This window comes from Lithobates pipiens, unplaced genomic scaffold, assembly GCF_037356315.1.
Source record: "Lithobates pipiens isolate NorthernLeopardFrog02 unplaced genomic scaffold, aLitPip1_a1.2 Scaffold_3, whole genome shotgun sequence".
Lineage (NCBI taxonomy): Eukaryota > Metazoa > Chordata > Amphibia > Anura > Ranidae > Lithobates > Lithobates pipiens.
In genome coordinates, this window is record NW_027507790.1 from 41,092,401 (window position 1) to 41,110,410 (window position 18,010).

General features: G+C 45.0%; 1 protein-coding gene across 2 annotated transcripts in view; it reads left to right on the top strand.

Annotated features, from left to right (window-relative positions):
- The first annotated feature begins 10,357 nt into the window (after positions 1–10,357).
- The window catches only part of SPECC1L (sperm antigen with calponin homology and coiled-coil domains 1 like), a 141,822-nt gene continuing 134,169 nt past the window's right edge, over positions 10,358–18,010 (top strand). The window contains exon 1 of one of the 2 annotated variants that reach the window (XM_077461536.1): positions 10,358–10,504. The gene's annotated coding sequence lies outside the window, so the exon portion shown is untranslated. Of the gene's footprint in view, positions 10,509–18,010 lie in introns of both variants that reach the window. The other variant, XM_077461537.1, reaches the window with a different exon arrangement.

Below are 18,010 nucleotides of genomic sequence, written 5' to 3' on the forward strand. Positions count from 1 at the left end.
TAGCAGATCTTCTTTTCAGATTTATTTATTGTTCAGCACTAGCACTTTGTATGCGTTTTTCGTCATTTTTAACAAATCGCATGGTGATTCACCTTATATATTTTTTATTTCGTCCACTATTTTATGTATAGTACTTTAGTCACTGAAACAAATACAGTAGTAGTTATTTTCACGGACTTTCTTTATATTCAGCACTGCCACTTTATGCAACTCTGCTACCTAAAAAATCGCATTGGGACCACCAGTCTTATTTATCATTAATTGTTTTTCTTATCCATTTGTCTACCACTCAAAATACTACTACGCATAGGAGTGAGGGTCCTTCACTATATATACATATATATATATTTTTTATATTTTTTATATACATATATTGTCTTTTTTTTTTCTACGTTCCATTTATTACCTGTAGTGGAGACGATATTACATTTATCTTCGAATCTTTTGAGTACCTATTGAATATATTAAACCTGTTTTAACTAGATTCTTCACCATAGTACCGCGCACCACTACCTTTTTACCTTTTACCTTCTTCTACATGTTTGCTGTGTCCCCCACATGGCTTCTCCCAAACTGAAAATGGGACTTTTTATGACTTTCCTTCAACAATGGCTTTTTTCTTGTCACTCTTCCATAAAGGCCAGATTTGTGGAGTGCACAACTAATAGTTGTCCTGTGGACAGATTCTCCCACCTGAGCTGTTGATCTCTGCAGCTCCTCCAGACTTACCAAGCATGCCGCTGCTAACGGCGATATGCCGTTAGTGGCGGCTCCCATGCGCATGCGTGTGGAGTGACGTCATCGCTGCTCCGCCATTGTGAGTGGCCGGAGCAGCGATACCCAGAAGAAGATGGACGCTACAGGGGACAGCAGTGACATCGCTGGCTCCTGTGTCAGGTAAGTGACACATAATGGGCTACTATGCGATTCATAGTAGCCCATTATGCTTTACCTTTGCAGGGAGACAAAGAGGAAGTAAACCCATCAAGGTTTACTTCCTCTTTAAGGGAGGAAGGATAAAAAAACCTAAAAAGATCTTCAAAGGTACTGATGTGTCTATAAAAGCAAAAATCTGAATTGCTCAGGCTATAGTATTTTCTGTCACTCACTAAAAATATCACAGACAACGAAATAAGCAAACTGAACCCAGCCTTTTACTAGAAGCTCAGATTACTAAACTAAAGCTGTCTTATTTTGGATATTATGAGAAAAATAGGCTCATTGAAAAACAGGATTATGATTTGAAAAGTTGGAAAAAAAAAAAAATAAGACAGCCAACAATAAAGTGGATAAATACAGGTATAGAAAATATGAGCATGCCATTGCAAACACTGAAGACCTAAATAGAACAAACATAATTCTAGTGAAACACCAACCATGTGGTCATCAAGCATGGACATAGACTTGGGGAGACTTAAAGAAAAATTCCAGGTATGGCATTTCATACATATTTACGTTAGTCCAGCTTTGGCCAGTGTAACTATACATATACCATAACTGTCGGATTCCTCTAGAAGCTGGAATGACTGCCCTGGTCAACTACTGGAGATAAACTTTTTATTTTCCAAAACCAAATTTTCTAAACAAAGGGCCAGTTTATTGTGCTTCAGACTTTAGGGGGGCTGGACGTGGTCATTGGGAGTAGAAAATGTTTTGGCATCAGTGGGCGTAAACAATGCCCCATCTTTGGTATTAGGGGAACTATCAGTGCCCCATCGTTGGTGTCAGTGGGAGGAATAGTGAACCTTCATTGGTGCCAGTGTGAGAATTAGTGCCCCATCATTGGTGTTAGTGGGAGAAATAGTGCCCCATCGTCGTTGTCAGTGGGAGCAATAGTGCCTTATCATTTATGTCAGTGGGAAGAATAGTGAACCATCATTGGTGTTGGTGGGAGGAAACGCATAGCTCCCAACTGTCCCCGATTTCAAGGGACTGTCCCTGATTTGGAGCAATGTCCCTCTGTCCTTCTTTCCCCCTCATGTGTTCCACATTTTGGTCTGATCCATATAGTTGTATATGCACTATTTATCTTTCAAAAAGTGTTTCCCAGTGCTAAACCTTTCATCTAAATTCTACATTTCTGCATTTGTAAATTTTAAAAGCCAATATAAAGGAATAGTAGTGGTAAAAAAAAGCCCTTGTGAATTAATTTAACCTTTTTTTTTTTATCCCCGTCCCTCTTTCCCCCCTCATTTTTCCTCATTTTGGTCTGATCCGTATAGTTGTATATAATATGCACTTTCTAGCTTTCAAAAAGTGTTCCCCAGTGCTAAACCTTTCATTTAAATTCTAAATTGCTGCATTTGTATATTTTAAAAGCAATATAAAAGAATAGTAGTGGTAAAAAAAAACTCTTGTGGATTTATTTAACTTTTTTTGGGGTTAATTCTCCTTTAAGGGGATGTGGCAGGGGGCGGGTCCTATGCCTACTTACATTTGCTAGTAGTTGTCCCTTATTCCCATTTAAAAATGTCAGTGGGAAGAATAGTGCCCCATCATTGGTGTTGGTGGATGGAATAGTGCTCCATCGTTGGTTTCAGTGGGTGGAATAGTGCCTTATTATTGGTGTCAGAGGGAAGAATAGTGTCCCATTATTTGTGTTGGTGGGAGGAATAGTGCCCTATTGTTGCTGTCAGTGGGAGGAATAGTGCCTTATCATTTCGGTCAGTGGGAAGAATAGTTCCCCATCATTGATGTTGCTGGAAGGATTAGTGCTCCATCATTGGTGTTGTTGGAAGGAATAGTGCTCCATCATTGGTGTTGTTGGAAGGAATAGTGCCCCATCATTGGTGTTGTTGGAAGGAATAGTGCCCCATCATTGGTGTTGTTGGAAGAAACAGTGCTCCATCATTTGTGTTGTTGGAAGGAATAGTGCCCCATCATTGGTGTTGTTGGATGGAATAGTGCCCCACCATTGGTGTTGGAAGGAATAGTGCCCCATTATTGGTGTTGTTGGAAGGAATAGTGCCCCATCATTGGTGTTGTTGGAAGAAATAGTGCCCCACCATTGGTGTTGTTGGAAGGAATAGTGCCCTATCATTGGTGTTGTTGGAAGGAACAGTGCTCCATCATTTGTGTTGTTGGAAGGAATAGTGCCCCATCAATTGTGTTGTTGGAAGGAATAGTGCCCCATCATTGGTGTTGTTGGAAGGAATAGTGCCCCATCATTGGTGTTGTTGGAAGGAATAGTGCCCCATCATTGGTGGTGTTGGAAGGAATAGTGCCCCATCATTGGTGTTGTTGGAAGGAATAGTGCCCCATCCTTAGTATCAGTGGAAGGAATAGTGCACCATTTTTGGTGCCAGTAGAAAGAATAGTACCTCTTTTCGCCATTGCACACATTCACATAAGAATAATTAGGGGGCATTTACTAAGCTACTGAACAAAACAAAAAAAAATAGGAAAAAGGCTTGTTTTTTACATTAATATTTAATTATGATAATACATTCAGATAATTTGTGCAATGGCACTACAGCCAATAGAGTGTCCCATTATTTGTGTTGGTGGGAGGAATAGTGCCCTATTGTTGCTGTCAGTGGGAGGAATAGTGCCTTATCATTTCGGTCAGTGGGAAGAATAGTTCCCCATCATTGATGTTGCTGGAAGGATTAGTGCTCCATCATTGGTGTTGTTGGAAGGAATAGTGCTCCATCATTGGTGTTGTTGGAAGGAATAGTGCCCCATCAATGGTGTTGTTGGAAGGAATAGTGCCCCATCATTGGTGTTGTTGGAAGGAACTGTGCTCCATCATTTGTGTTGTTGGAAGGAATAGTGCCCCATCATTGGTGTTGTTGGATGGAATAGTGCCCCACCATTGGTGTTGGAAGGAATAGTGCCCCATTATTGGTGTTGTTGGAAGGAATAGTGCCCCATCATTGGTGTTGTTGGAAGGAATAGTGCCCCACCATTGGTGTTGTTGGAAGGAATAGTGCCCCATCATTGGTGTTGTTGGAAGGAACAGTGCTCCATCATTTGTGTTGTTGGAAGGAATAGTGCCCCATCAATTGTGTTGTTGGAAGGAATAGTGCCCCATCATTGGTGTTGTTGGAAGGAATAGTGCCCCATCATTGGTGTTGTTGGAAGGAATAGTGCCCCATCATTGGTGGTGTTGGAAGGAATAGTGCCCCATCATTGGTGTTGTTGGAAGGAATAGTGCCCCATCCTTAGTATCAGTGGAAGGAATAGTGCACCATTTTTGGTGCCAGTAGAAAGAATAGTACCTCTTTTCGCCATTGCACACATTCACATAAGAATAATTAGGGGGCATTTACTAAGCTACTGAACAAAACAAAAAAAAATAGGAAAAAGGCTTGTTTTTTACATTAATATTTAATTATGATAATACATTCAGATAATTTGTGCAATGGCACTACAGCCAATAGAGTTTACCGTTTTTTTTTTTTTTTATATCTTAAAGTTGAACTTCTGTTGTAGTAGTGGATGTGTGAAAACTAAAGCCGCATACAATTGACATACAATTTAATATACTGTATGCCAAGAACCCATTTAGGTCCTGTTTTACTATACTTAGATCTTCAAGCTTATACGTTTGTAAGTAGGCAGCTGGGTGGGGGACAGCAGCAGATTAAGGTGCCTTTCACATGGGCTTCCCTCAGTCCATTTTTCATGCGTTGACACACTGTACGAGAGTGACGTCATCGCGGCCATGGCCACCCACACAGACCGGGCTTGTCCTGGATAAAGCACCTCCGACTCCGGATGTTATCACCAAAGGGAAAGACACAGGTCCATACTGAAATATGTAAAAACTCTTGCTTTATTAGAAAAAAAAATGGCCGGTTCATATACATATAAAAAGATTAAGGCTCATAGTTACCGCAAACCACTATTCCCATAATAGCAGGTTGGTCATACACCCCGGGCTTCGGCCGGCACGCAAGCGTGAGGACGTCAAGTCATAACCAGGCCCAATGTCGGAAATTACATTGATTAGGTGCATACACCAAATTCCAGTGGCAAGACTCAGCGAATACTTGTAGCTGGAATGACAGGTATATGTGAACAGTGGTGTTAGTCTGCACAAAATAATGACAAGTAGAGAGGAGCCATCACTGTCTGCATGTATCCGCACACCAATTGCCTGTAATTAGACATTAATGAGTGACCCTGGATGGAGTCAGATGCATCAAGGCTCAGATACACTGGGTATAAGAAAGAATCATCCCCCTTTAAAATAGTCAAATTTTGTTGCTTGCAGCCAGAAATGAAGACAGACACAGTTTTTGCTTTATCCAGCTGTATTTACTCAGTGCAACTTATAACATCCAAGTGAAAGATATAACACCAACATGTCAGAAAAAAAAAATTAAAAAAATTAAAAAAATGAATCACTGAGTTGGAAAAAGCGTCACCCCCCTCTAAAATGTGCCTCTTTTACACCGTGGCTCAAGGAATGCTCCCAATTCACAATAAAATACCAACAGTTCGTATTTTATGTAAGTGGCGCTAATTAAAACTGGCTCGGTTTTGGTGTACAGAGATAGACCCTGGTGCAGACAGATTTTGCGCAGGTGTCTTGCGTGCATTGTAAAAGTGGCCCAGTATGTGGCAAATTCAAGCATAAGTTCTAGACATGAATTTAGTGCATGCTGCTCCACTTTTAGGCCCTGTTCAGATCTTGCAGGAACAAGCTTTCCCCACTTGCAGTTTTTAAGTCCCGGTTTACACTTGCGAATATGATGTGATTCTGATGCCTTCCAGAACGCATAGATTTGCATGCCAAGTAAAAAAACATTGCTTCCTATGAAGGCTGTTCACATAGATGCGGTGCGATATTGGTGTGATTCAAAAAAGGATACGAGTTTAAGCCTGTGAGAAACGCTATTGAAAAGCACAAATTGCACTACACTGGTACTCCAAACCGCATTACATTAGTGTCACACACATGGCAGCCCATTCCTGGCTGTCCTATGCATGTTTGTCACCCAAAAGAAGTTCCTGCTTCTTTGTGGGTAACAAACTTTTTTTGGAATGTGTTCTTTGGTCCGATTGCTGCGCAACAATAGCAGCATGACTGCACCGAGTTTGTGATGCCATTAAGAATAATGGCACCCAAACATGTGATGCGCGTTTTGCTGCGACTTGGATTTGTAGGCAAAATTGTGGTAATTCTTTCCGTGATTCCAAATGACATAACGAGAATGGATCCTTATGCCGTGTACACATGATCAGATAATCATACGACTTATCGTTCGCATTTTGTTGCGTAATAGCAATATGGAATTCAACAGTGCGCATTGCGCGCTATGAAATGTACAAATTTTTTCGTTCGATTATGGAAAACCTTCCTGTTTGCGTAGCTACGTATGGCTATTTCCGTTCGTATTGTAGAGGCATATTCGTGTACATTGTGATAGGCTGCAAATGATTTTTGTTTGGTATGTCGGATGCATTTTCACGCTACGAGCATGGTTTACGTTCTCTCATCTCCTTCCGGGTTATTTTCGTGTTTCCGAATATGCCTGGTATTTGTCTATCGATTTTTAGCAAACGCATACTTGTACCGATTAAACAATTGTTGTTCGCTGGGCTATCGTCTGAGCAAAGTTTTCATGTTTGTCACTTCGGATATTGTTGGACGGTCTGTCGTTATTGGCTGTTGAAAGCTGTGTACTAATGATCAGACTATTGTGGGATCAATCCAAATTCATCCGATTATCTGATCGTGTGTACAAGGTATAAGGCCCTATACACACTATACAACTTTTGTTGTCTGATTTCCTTTAGATTTACCAAAACCATGTAGTGGTTCTGGCCCCCACCTAACAACTGTACATTTATCTTCTCAATCAGCACATCGCCCACAGTTATATTACCTCTTGTATCTCTTGACCTTCCCTCTTAGATTGTAACCTCTAAGGAGCAGGGCCCTCTGATTCCTACTGTATTAGCATATTGTATTTGTACTGTCTACCCTCAAGTTGTAAAGCGCTACGTACACTGTTGGCGCTATATAAATCCTGTATTATAATAATAATAGTGCAAGGGCCTGCCTGATTGCATACAAATTGAAACTCTTAAAGGGTAAGTTCGCCTTTACAGAAAAATCTGTAAGGTGAACTTGCACAGGACCCCTTCCTCAGCCCCCAGTCCAGGTGACCTGGAGTGTGGCGATCACCTGGTAGAAGACATCAGGTCACCCCCGTCTGGGGCTTAGAAATCCCTCGCAGCTTAATCTCCAAAACGTATGTTTAGGAGCATTCTAATTGGTTGGCCCGACTAGGGATGAGCCGAACACCCCCCAGTTTGGTTCGCACCAGAACCTTCGAACGGACCAAAAATTCGTACGAACTTTAGAACCCTATTAAAGTCTATGGGACTCAAACGTTCAAAATCAAAAGCGCTAATTTTAAAGGCTAATATGCAAGATATGCAACAGACAACACCAGCAATAAGGGGTATCTTCAGGTGTATACTGTGCTAGAGGCACACAACACTCACTTTAACTCCTGCAGAGGCCTGTATTAGAGAACACCAGCAAAAAAGGATAGATACAGGTGTATACTGCGCTGGAGGCACACAACACCCACTGTAACTCCTGCAGATGCCTGTATTAGAGAGCACCAGCAATAAAGGGTAGATACAGGTGTATACTATGCTGGAGGCACACAACACCCACTAACTCCTGCAGATGCCTGTATTAGAGAACACCAGCAATAAAAGGTAGATACAGGCAGGGCTCAAGTCCTGCGGGAACGCATGGGAACGGAGTTCCTGTACTTTTTCCACAACAGGAACTCAGTTCCCGTTAGCAGCCGTGTCCTGCAAGACTTTGAAGTATGCGAGCCGTGTGGCAGGGGCTACACCAGCAGCTGCCAACACAGCTCGCAATAGTAAATGCCGCAAACCTGACCATTCAGGCATTGCCAGTAGGGGACCCCATGACAGCTTCCGCTTCGATCTAACTGTCAATCAAAGCTAGCTGACGGGTAGATCAGGTCTAGGTGTAGCTGACGGGTAGATCAGGTCTAGGTGTAGCTGACGGGTAGATCAGGTCTAGGTGTAGCTGACGGGTAGATCAGGTCTAGGTGTAGCTGACGGGTAGATCAGGTCTAGGTGTAGCTGACGGGTAGATCAGGTCTAGGTCTAGCTGACGGGTAGATCAGGTCTAGGTCTAGCTGACGGGTAGATCAGGTCTAGGTCTAGCTGACGGGTAGATCAGGTCTAGGTGTAGCTGACGGGTAGATCAGCTATTCTGCTCACAGGGCATGCAGGGAGAGAGGTGAGCTGAGGGAGGAACATCAGTTTGGGGTGGTAAGCTGAGCACAGTACCTGGCAAAGATTAATGCCAGGAGGGAAGTTTATGTGGAAATATGTGAAGGGTTGGAATAGCAGCGAGTGTGTGTTGGAGCCCTGCAGAGTTTGCAGCCCCCCAAGCTAACATACATCTCCTAAGCAGGAACACATCACTATCTCCCCAAGCATTCTGTCCAGATAATGTGCAGTTAATTTATGACTTTTCCGTTTAACCCTGTGTTATCCAAACTCTGTTCAATGAAAAGTGTAAACTCACCACATAAACACTCTATATACAAAATAAAATTCCCCAATAAAGATCAGAACATGATCTTCACATTTGCATGGAAGCACAATTGAATGAATGCTGATTATTCAGAGAATTACCGTATTTATATTTATTGAGGATTGTTTTTTTTTTTTATGTACTAATAGTTAAGCTTCATACACACAATAAGAAAATTGCATGAAAAATACCACTTGAAGTGTTTGTGCATATGAGCGTATCGTTTTTTTTTGGTGGGGGAGTGGATCTTGGGTGGGAGTTCTCACACTTTTTTCCCCAGGACTTGACCCCTGGATACAGGTGTATACTGTGCTGGAGGCACACAACACCTACTAACTCCTGCAGATGCCTGAGAAAAGAACACACTGTCCCTGCTTATCTTGCTCTTTCCCTGCACACCGGAACACACCACACAAGGTCACCGTGCTGGCAGCCTTATATAGTGTGGAGCGTGTACTAAACCCCCTGAGCTATAATTGGCCACGGGCATCCTGCCTGTGGCCAATTATGGCTCTTCTCGCTACCGGCGCTGTGATTGGCCAAACATGCGGGGTCACAGTGCGTGCTTGGCCAATCATGAGCCAGCAATGCACTGCGATGGCGTAGTGCATTGTGGGCCGTTTGTACCACACAAATTTGGTGCGAACAGTCCACAAAGTTCTGAATTCGCCGAACAGCCGATGTTCGAGTCGAACATGCGTTCGAGTCGAACACCGAGCTCATCCCTAGCGCCGACCAATCAGAACCTGCATAGCCTTGATAACATAAAAAAATTCTGGATAAAAAGAACCCGCATAGCCTGTCCTGTCAACGCAGGTGAAGAGGAGAAAGCTGTGGGGATGTGATCTGTCACTTCCAGGGGTCGCCAGACTCCAGGTTAGTGGAACCAGGTGCAATGGGAAAGGGGTCCAGTGTAAGTTCACCTTACAGATTTTCTGTAAAGGTGAACTTACACTTTAAGGTTTGACCTCATATTATATTATTTTGGTAAATCTGAGGGAGAAAATCTACAGAAAATTGTATAGTGTGTATCCAGCTATATGCTAGCCATATACCAGTCAAAAATGGTTTTACCCATGGTCGTGAGGGGCAAACAATATTGCCATCATGTAATGACTGAATTTCAAAGACCCCTTTACACTGAGGTGCTTTTCAGGCGTTTTAACGCTAAAAATAACACCTGTAAAGAGCCTCTCATGCCTCCCCAGTGTTGAAAGCCCCAGTGCTTTCACACTGGAACGGTGCGCTTGAAAAAAAGTCCTGCAAGCCGCATCTTCAGGGCGGTTTGAGAGCAGTATATAAATGCCCTACCCATTGAAATGAATGGGCAGCGCCTGAAAACAGCTTTGACAGCGGCACAATACGGGCACTTTTAACCCTTTCTTTTGCCACTAACGGGGGTTAAAAGCGCCCCACTAGCGGCAGAAAAGCGCTGCTAGAACAGTAAAGCTTTACCGCTAACGCACCCCTGCCCCAGTGTGAACGTAGCCTCAGGATAAATCGTTCAATGGACATATATGAATCCATTTCTCGTTTTAATATTTGATTTGAATGCAATAAAAAAAGTGCTATAAAAAGCAACACGTGTTTTTAAGAAAAACGCATAGCACTTTTTCTAATGCACAGGTAACATAATGTATGTCAAAAATCAATTCATTCTTTCTATAATGGACAAAATTATAGTCTTCGAGGACCCGAAGGTTCCCCTCAAACTGAATGAACAATCCACACACACACACAACTGTGGAAAGTGACTGGACAGAAGCGCAGGCGCAATGAACGCATCACGGTTACTCCGTGGGCGGAGACAATGTACGGTCGCTGGAGCCTGACGCGCATGCGTTGTGTGGTTCTTGCCGTTCTCTCTGCTCGGAGCCCGTGAGCTCCGGAACCGGAAGTTTTCCCGGGATCTTCCCGACCTGGAGTGCAGCTGGCGGCTCGGGAATAGAAGAGATGTACAATGTGGGTATGCTGTGTGCTCGTTGTCACTTATGTGATGTATACATATGTTGTCTGTGATAGGAGCCAGCACCTTCCCTGCCAGTGGCTCCTCTCCATGTACCGTTGGATGTTGTTGCGATGGCAGCACCCATTGGAATGCCAGGCTCTGCTGTCATCTCATAGGAGTTCTGTTCCATGTTATAACAACGCAGCTCATTTTTTAATAGAAGTTGGCTTTTTTTTTTTTTTGTTCTTTTGTGTATTTTCTATTTCATTGACATGATCATATCAATGTGTTATTGATCTGTGCAATTTCATCCCACTCACATATGCGTAGTTAGCCCTTCTTTATATCCCATCAGATCATCTAATTGGGAAACAAAAATATACTAGCGTCTATGTGCCGGAATGGAAAATAAATGGATTTTTATGCTTGTCCTTCCATGAATGGCATGGCACACATCCCATCCCTAGTCCTGACTATGTTGTATTCAATGCTCTTCAGTTTTCAGAATTTGCGTCCATGCTGTCTGCTCAGTCTGGTGTAGAAGTAAATGCGATTTCCAGTGGGAGTTTGCCAATCAGCCAGATGATCATAAAAAAAATGATCTTTTTATTGGAAATGAATGTCTGTTAGTAAATTGATGTAAGATATAACACAATCTCCTCCCATACACTAGGAGAGTAGTAAGCTCTTCTGTAGTATAGACCAAGGGTCTCCAAACTATGACCCTCCAGTTGTTCAGGAACTACAATCCCCATCATGCCTAGTCATGTCTGTGAAAGGCGGAGTTTTACAATGCCTCATGGGACTTGTAGTTCAGTAACACCTGGGGGGGGGGGGGACATAGTTTGGAGATCCCTGGTATAGACAGTGAGGCCCCTTGTATGCAGAGCGATCCAGCTGCAGTGTTTTCTTCCCAGGGTATTAGTGAGCCCAGGAGGAACAAGTGTAACGTCCAGCCCTGCAGCCGGTCAAAGTCTACGGCAGGATGGGCTGAAGGCTGTACCAAGTGGGACTTGCATTTAGGGACCCTTTGTGTTCTAGGATGAAGGTCGGAAACATAGGTCTTCTGTGGGTAGGTAGCTCTTTATTGGAGAAGAGACATGCTATGTCTCTTCTGCAGTAGTAGAGAGTGATAGGTGTCCCGACAGCTGCACAAGAAGTCAAACCCTGCTGTGTGATAGTGTATGGCAGTCTCCTGCCAGTCCACACTCCCAATACATTTCACCCTGCCCACCGGAGCTTATCATGGGGATAGACTGAAATGTGTTGGGGGGGGGGGGGGGGCATAGCCTGGTGGGGGTCCAGGCTGAGACTGCTATTCACCATCACACAGCAGGCTTTGACCTTATGTGGGGCTTCTGGGACACCTATCACTCTTTACTAAGGATTAGCTCAGGCATGTTTGCAAACAGCACGTGCAGAGCCCGCCAGGAAGTTGGCACCGCACAGCGCTAATCACAGGCAGTGAGAGATTTCCCGATCTCTGCAGCCGTGCATTGGGGAATGTCTCACGACCTGTGATTAGTGCTCCGCAATGCTGACTTCTTGGCGGGCTTTGCACGTGCTGTTTGCAAACACGACTGAGCTCATCCTTACTCTACCATTGCCTGGAGCATAGACCAACTCCCACTCAGCGGTGGGCACAGGACTTAATTCCCATAAAGCCTGAGTGGCTCACACACATATCTTGGCTTTTCTGCAATAACACACACACACACACACACACTTATCTGCCTGCTCACAGTCTCCCAATCAATGTACACCGAGCTGAGCATGCACAGCTCAGTGTGCAATCCTGGAACACTCCGCCTGTGCCAGTATGACTGACTTCCGGGCGCATGTGCATGGTGATGTTATCCTTTTCCAGTTAAGGTTCCTAAAACCTGGTGATCTGGCCAGTAAGTCTGTTATTTTCCAACCTCCTTTGACAGACCCAGCTGTCCAATTAAAATGGCAGTTGGGGTGTTGAGACAAATAATTTAACACGAAGAAGAGTGCTTACAGTGATCAACCTTTAATAGTAAAACCCTTATCCCAAAACGAAAAAAAAACTGTTACTGTAACAACTTATAAAATGTTATATATTACAGCCTGCCAGCCTTCACATGTGTTGGGGGAATTCATTTTTTTTATACATTTCTTTTAGTTTCACCTGGTCCTGCATCTTTTCTGTCCAACTTCTGTTTACTTGCTGTGCTGTATGTGGAGGCGCAGTGTTGTCACTCTAGTCTAGGGCATAAAGTGTGCTAAGCTAGACATTCACACATAGATTTTTCTTGTTCATCCTTTGGCTGAAAGATAGAAATCCAATAAGCTCCAAGGAGCAGAGCATCTGATTCCTCCTGAATTGTATTGTAACTGTAATGTCTGCCCTCATGTTTAAGGATAAGCTCAGGCGTGTTCGCAAGCCGCACATGCAGAGCCCGCCAGGAAGTCACCACCGCACAGCGCTAATCACAAGCAGTGAGACATTGTCCCAATGTGCGGCTGCAGAGATCGGGAAATGTCTCGCTGCTTGTGATTAGCGCTGTGCGGTGCTGACTTCCTGGCGGGCTCTGCGCGTGCGGCTTGCGAACGCGCCTGAGCACATCCTTACTCTTGTTGTAAAGCACTGCACAAACCGTTGGCGTTAGTTTACCCCATCCACACTAAACAGCCTGGACAGAAGAATCTTCTCTTGCCATGTGTTGTATTCTGACAGCTGACTTCCACAGCTGTCTGAATATCCAGGAGGTTCGATCCTCCATACAGACTTGTGGCCGGGGGTCTGTGCATTGTGCCCATGATGCACTGGTCACAGCTGCAATGTTCTGCGGGCTTCCAAAATGTAATAAACACACTTATTTTATTGTATTGACAAAATTGCATTTTGGTAAATTCCTTGGAAAGGTTGACTATGCCTTTTTAAGATCCTGGAAACAAATCTTCAGTGCCAGTTCATTATATCGAGTACTATACTACATAGGTTTGTAAAATAAAATGTTTTCTTAGCTTTTCTACCTACTATGTGTGTTTGCCTTTTGTATTGTGATAGATAATGACCTGAAGTGCTAAGATGTAAATGCAGTATTTTGTGTATCATTATCACAGTGATCAGCGTGTGGTGTGTCAGACTCGGGCGGCATTGTACAGGTCTTGAATGCAGACGCAGTTGTTTGATTTTGGAAAGCTTTGTTGAGATGGGGGCTGGAAGGTCTCAAATGCTTTGTTAGGGTGGGGGTGGGATATCAGGTGAAGCTTGTGACATTTCATGGAGGCAGCAACATTAGGGCCACGCAGAGCTAATATGATGATTGAGTGTTGGTATTCTACTGAGCAATTCTGTATACCATTTCACCCCCAAAGTCAGGGGGTACCCAGAGGTGTCAGAAATATGTGCTGAGCATCCTCTTGTAGAAAACACTGAATCCTCCTTCCATATCACTTCTTCGGTTCCAGAGATGGTGGAGCCGACCACTTATGTGTTTGGGACTGGCTAGGATTTCCTGTGCTAAACTCGATGTGGTTTCTTGTGAACAGCAAAAGCAATGAGAGGCTGACAGCGAAGGTGTTTGCATGTAATCAGATTTTCACCGATTTACCTGTGGATGATTTACCCAGGGGCAAAAAGTCTGCTCATCCACAGGTAATTGCTGAATATCTGATTACATGTGGAAAATGGCTATTGGCCTCTTGTTGCTTTATAAGGGGCTGTTTGCAGGAAACATCATATATACACAATGAGATTATCGGACGAATGATCATTGAAGAGGTTACTTGACTTACAAAAATTCTCTATCGACAGAAGACAACTTCGGAAGTGTTGTAATGGATTTGTTTCCGAGCATGCATGGGGGTTATTTACTAAAGGAAAATCCACTTTGCACTGCAAGTGCACTTGGAAGTAAAGTTGCTGTAGATCCAAGGGGGACATGCAAGGAAAATAAAAACCAGCATTTTAGCTGGCACATGATTGGATGATAAAATCATCTGAACTTCCCCTCATTTCAGATCTACCCCTTAGATTTAGAGCGACTGCACTTCCAAGTGCACTTTCTCAAATCGCCTTTCAGGACAACCCCGGAGAGAGTGTAGCTCCACCTTGCAATCAGGAAACACATGCCCACTTTAAAAACACCTCCTCTTCCTCCATGGCTTCAGTTATTGTGTTTCCTCCTTGGAGGAAGCATGTGCCTGAACCAGGGAGAGCTACACTCTCTGCAGGGGAGTAAGGCTTACCTTTTGTTGCAGGTTGTTTCTCTTTGACCCCCAGCAGCATCTCCACGGGGAGAGGACTCCTGGAGCTCCTGGTCCCGCCATCTCACGGGAGTAAGGACCCTCGGAGTGCCGGCGTCGGGTGCCCGGTGTCCGCTTGTTAGCGCAGGGAGGGCTCTGTTGCTGGCGGAGGCCGCTGCAGGTCAGCGGCATGGCTCCGTTTTCGGCGCCGGGTCCCGGGCGGCGACGGCGTCGTTCACGGTGACGTGCGGAGCGCTCTGAGGGGGCGTGGCGCCGTGGTTCAGCGCCTGGAACGCAGGGGTCATGGGGCGGGTCAGGTGACCGTGTGCTTCCGCTTCCGGCCGGCCTTGATGACGCGGCGGCCGGGAAAATTTAAAATGAGAGCTGTTCGTAAAATAGCTGCCTCACTCAAACGATGGAAGAGTGCAAGCCAGCTATGGCGGAGACAGGCGCCCCCAGCACCGGTCCAGCCCAGGTACGTAAGGTGCACTGGCACCCTCTGCTTTACTGTGGGTATGTCTTTGTTTGTTCCCCCCTTTTGGGGGCCTGTCGCTGCAGGTCAGAGGTGGACTTCGCTCTGACCTTTTGCAGCCTAGTTCTGGGGTCTCACTAGTAGGTCTGTTTGGTGGTGGGTCTCTGCACTGGCTTGGTGTTAAGCAACTGGTTGTTGAGAGCTTTTAGTGAATTAAACCTGTATGTCGTTTCAGGAAAAATCACTAGGAAAAGCTAGACCAGGTCAGAGAAAATGTCCTTCTTGCAAAACCCCCCTCAGAGATTCATGGCAGAAGGCAATGTGCAGAAATTGTATCAGAGAATTGGTGGAAGAGGAAACATCTCAACAATATAAGGATTTGTTTTCTTCGGTTAAAGAGCTGACAAACTCTTTGAGTTCAGTCAAGTCCATCCTGATACAAAACCCTCCCGCACAGACCGAGCCTCAGAACTTACCGCCCAGCCCCAGGGCGTCGTCATCCAGACAGGTGGAAACTGAAGAGTCTGGAGACGAAGGGGGTAGTACTCTCATCTCCTTCAGGGATTCTGAGGAGGAGGAAGAGGAAGAAGATAGCAGGGGCTCCAAATTCAAGCTATCACTAGAGGAAGTAGATGATATTTTAAAAGCAATCTACACTACTCTAGAAATTCAGGAAGAAAAAGTACAACTGTCAGTTCATGACAAAATGTACCAGGGGTTGGACGAAACAAAACGGCGAGTTTTTCCTGTCCACAGGGTCCTCTCAGACTCAGTGAGAAAGGAGTGGAAGGACCCAGAAAAAGCCCCTTTCTTCTCTAAAGCTCTCAAAAGAAGGTTTCCCTTCGAAGATAAGGACTCAGAGGTTTGGAACAAGAAACCCAGAGTCGATGCAGCTTTCTCGCAGGTATCCAGACGAACGGATCTAGCCTTTGAAGATATGGGGATCCTTAAAGACCCAATGGACAAAAAAGCTGACTCCATCCTTAAAAAAGCTTGGGATGCTGCGTCAGTCAGTCTAAAACCAGCAATGGCAGCTACGGTGGTGGCCAGGAATCTGGAATGTTGGGTAGAGAAGCTGAAGAGCCATATTGAGGCGGGGACACCCCGCAAGGATCTCTTAGAGTCCTTTCCACTGATCCTGAATGCAGTCAAATACATGGCGGATGCATCAGCAGAATCAGTTAAACTGGCCGCTAGGTCTTCGGCTCTTGTAAATTCAGCCAGGAGAGCAGTTTGGCTGAAAACATGGTCTGGGGACACTGCCTCTAAGGTCAAGCTGTGTGGTCTTCCCTTCTCGGGTGACTTGCTCTTTGGTCCTGATTTAGAGTCTGTGCTGGATAGAACAGCCGATAAAAAGAAGGCTTTTCCAGTTAAGAAAAAGCAGATTGCTAAAAAGAATTTTCGTGCTTTTCAGCAGTCCCATAAAAAAGACCAGGAGCACAAGAGCAGATGGGGTTCACAGAAGGGCAAAGGCAGGGGTGGAGTCCTCTTTAGATCTCCCCCAGAGCAGTCCCCTAAGAACAAGTGACAATATCTCCCCAGTGGGGGGGAGACTGTCAGCTTTTCGCGAACAATGGGACAGGCTGTCTCCAAATCTGTTCGTGAAGAGCGTTGTCGATCAGGGGTACAGGTTGGAGTTTTCAGAACTACCCCCGAGCAGGTTTTATGTGACAACATTGCCAAGGGATCAGGAGAAGGCCTCTGCAATGAAGCTGTTGTTACAGGAGCTGATACAGCAAGAGGTTCTGATTCAAGTCCCAGTAAACCAGCAGGGCGGGGGTTTTTATTCACATATTTTTCTGGTGAAAAAACCCTCAGGGAAGTACCGTCTAATCCTGAATCTGAAATTCCTGAACAGGTTCATTCGGTACAAACATTTCAGGATGGATACAATTTTCTCCATCACAAAGCTGTTGACCCCAGAATGCTTCATGGCATCCCTGGACCTAAGGGATGCCTACCTTCATATACCAATTCATCAGGCATCGCAGCAGTTCCTGCGCCTGGCATTGAAGGTAGGGAGTTCGGTATGGCACCTCCAATTCAGGGCTCTGCCGTTCGGACTCTCGTCCTCTCCCAGGGTCTTTACGAAGATTATGGCAGAGGCTTTGGAACCCCTGAAATTGAAGGGGATTCCAGTCGTTCCTTATCTGGACGACCTTTTGTTTTTTGCAGACTCCAGGGAGCAGGTCCTAGTCAATCTCCAGAGGGCCCAGTCTCACCTCGAGGGCCTGGGATGGCTTCTAAACCTAGAGAAGTCAATCCTGACCCCCTCACAGGAAATGAAATTTCTGGGGTATACATTAAATTCGATTCTCCAGAAAGTTTTCCTGCCGTTGGAAAAACAGGAAAAGTTACAGCTAGCTGTACAGCGGATACAGAGCAACCAGACAGTCTCAGTCAGGATGGCTATGGCAGTTCTGGGCCTGCTTACGGCAGCAATCCCGGCTGTTCAGTGGGCCAGGTTCCATTCCAGACCCCTTCAGAGGGAGGTTCTGTCAAGCTGGTCCCATCAGGATCCTTTGGAAAAACAGCTAAAAATTTCGTCAAAGACGAAAAGGGCTCTTTGGTGGTGGAGAGACCAGGCAAACCTCTCAAGGGGCCTGGTGTGGACCTTTCCTGTGGACAAGCGCCTTACTACAGACGCAAGTGCCTGGGGCTGGGGAGCCCATCTGGATGGTCAGACATCTCAGGGGGTCTGGTCCAAACAGGAAGCTTAAAGATCATCCAACTGGAGGGAGTTGAAGGCGATCTTTCTGGGTTTAGTGGCATTTCAGCAGAGTTTGAGAGGCCACCATGTTCAGGTGTTGTCAGACAACACAACAGCGGTTAC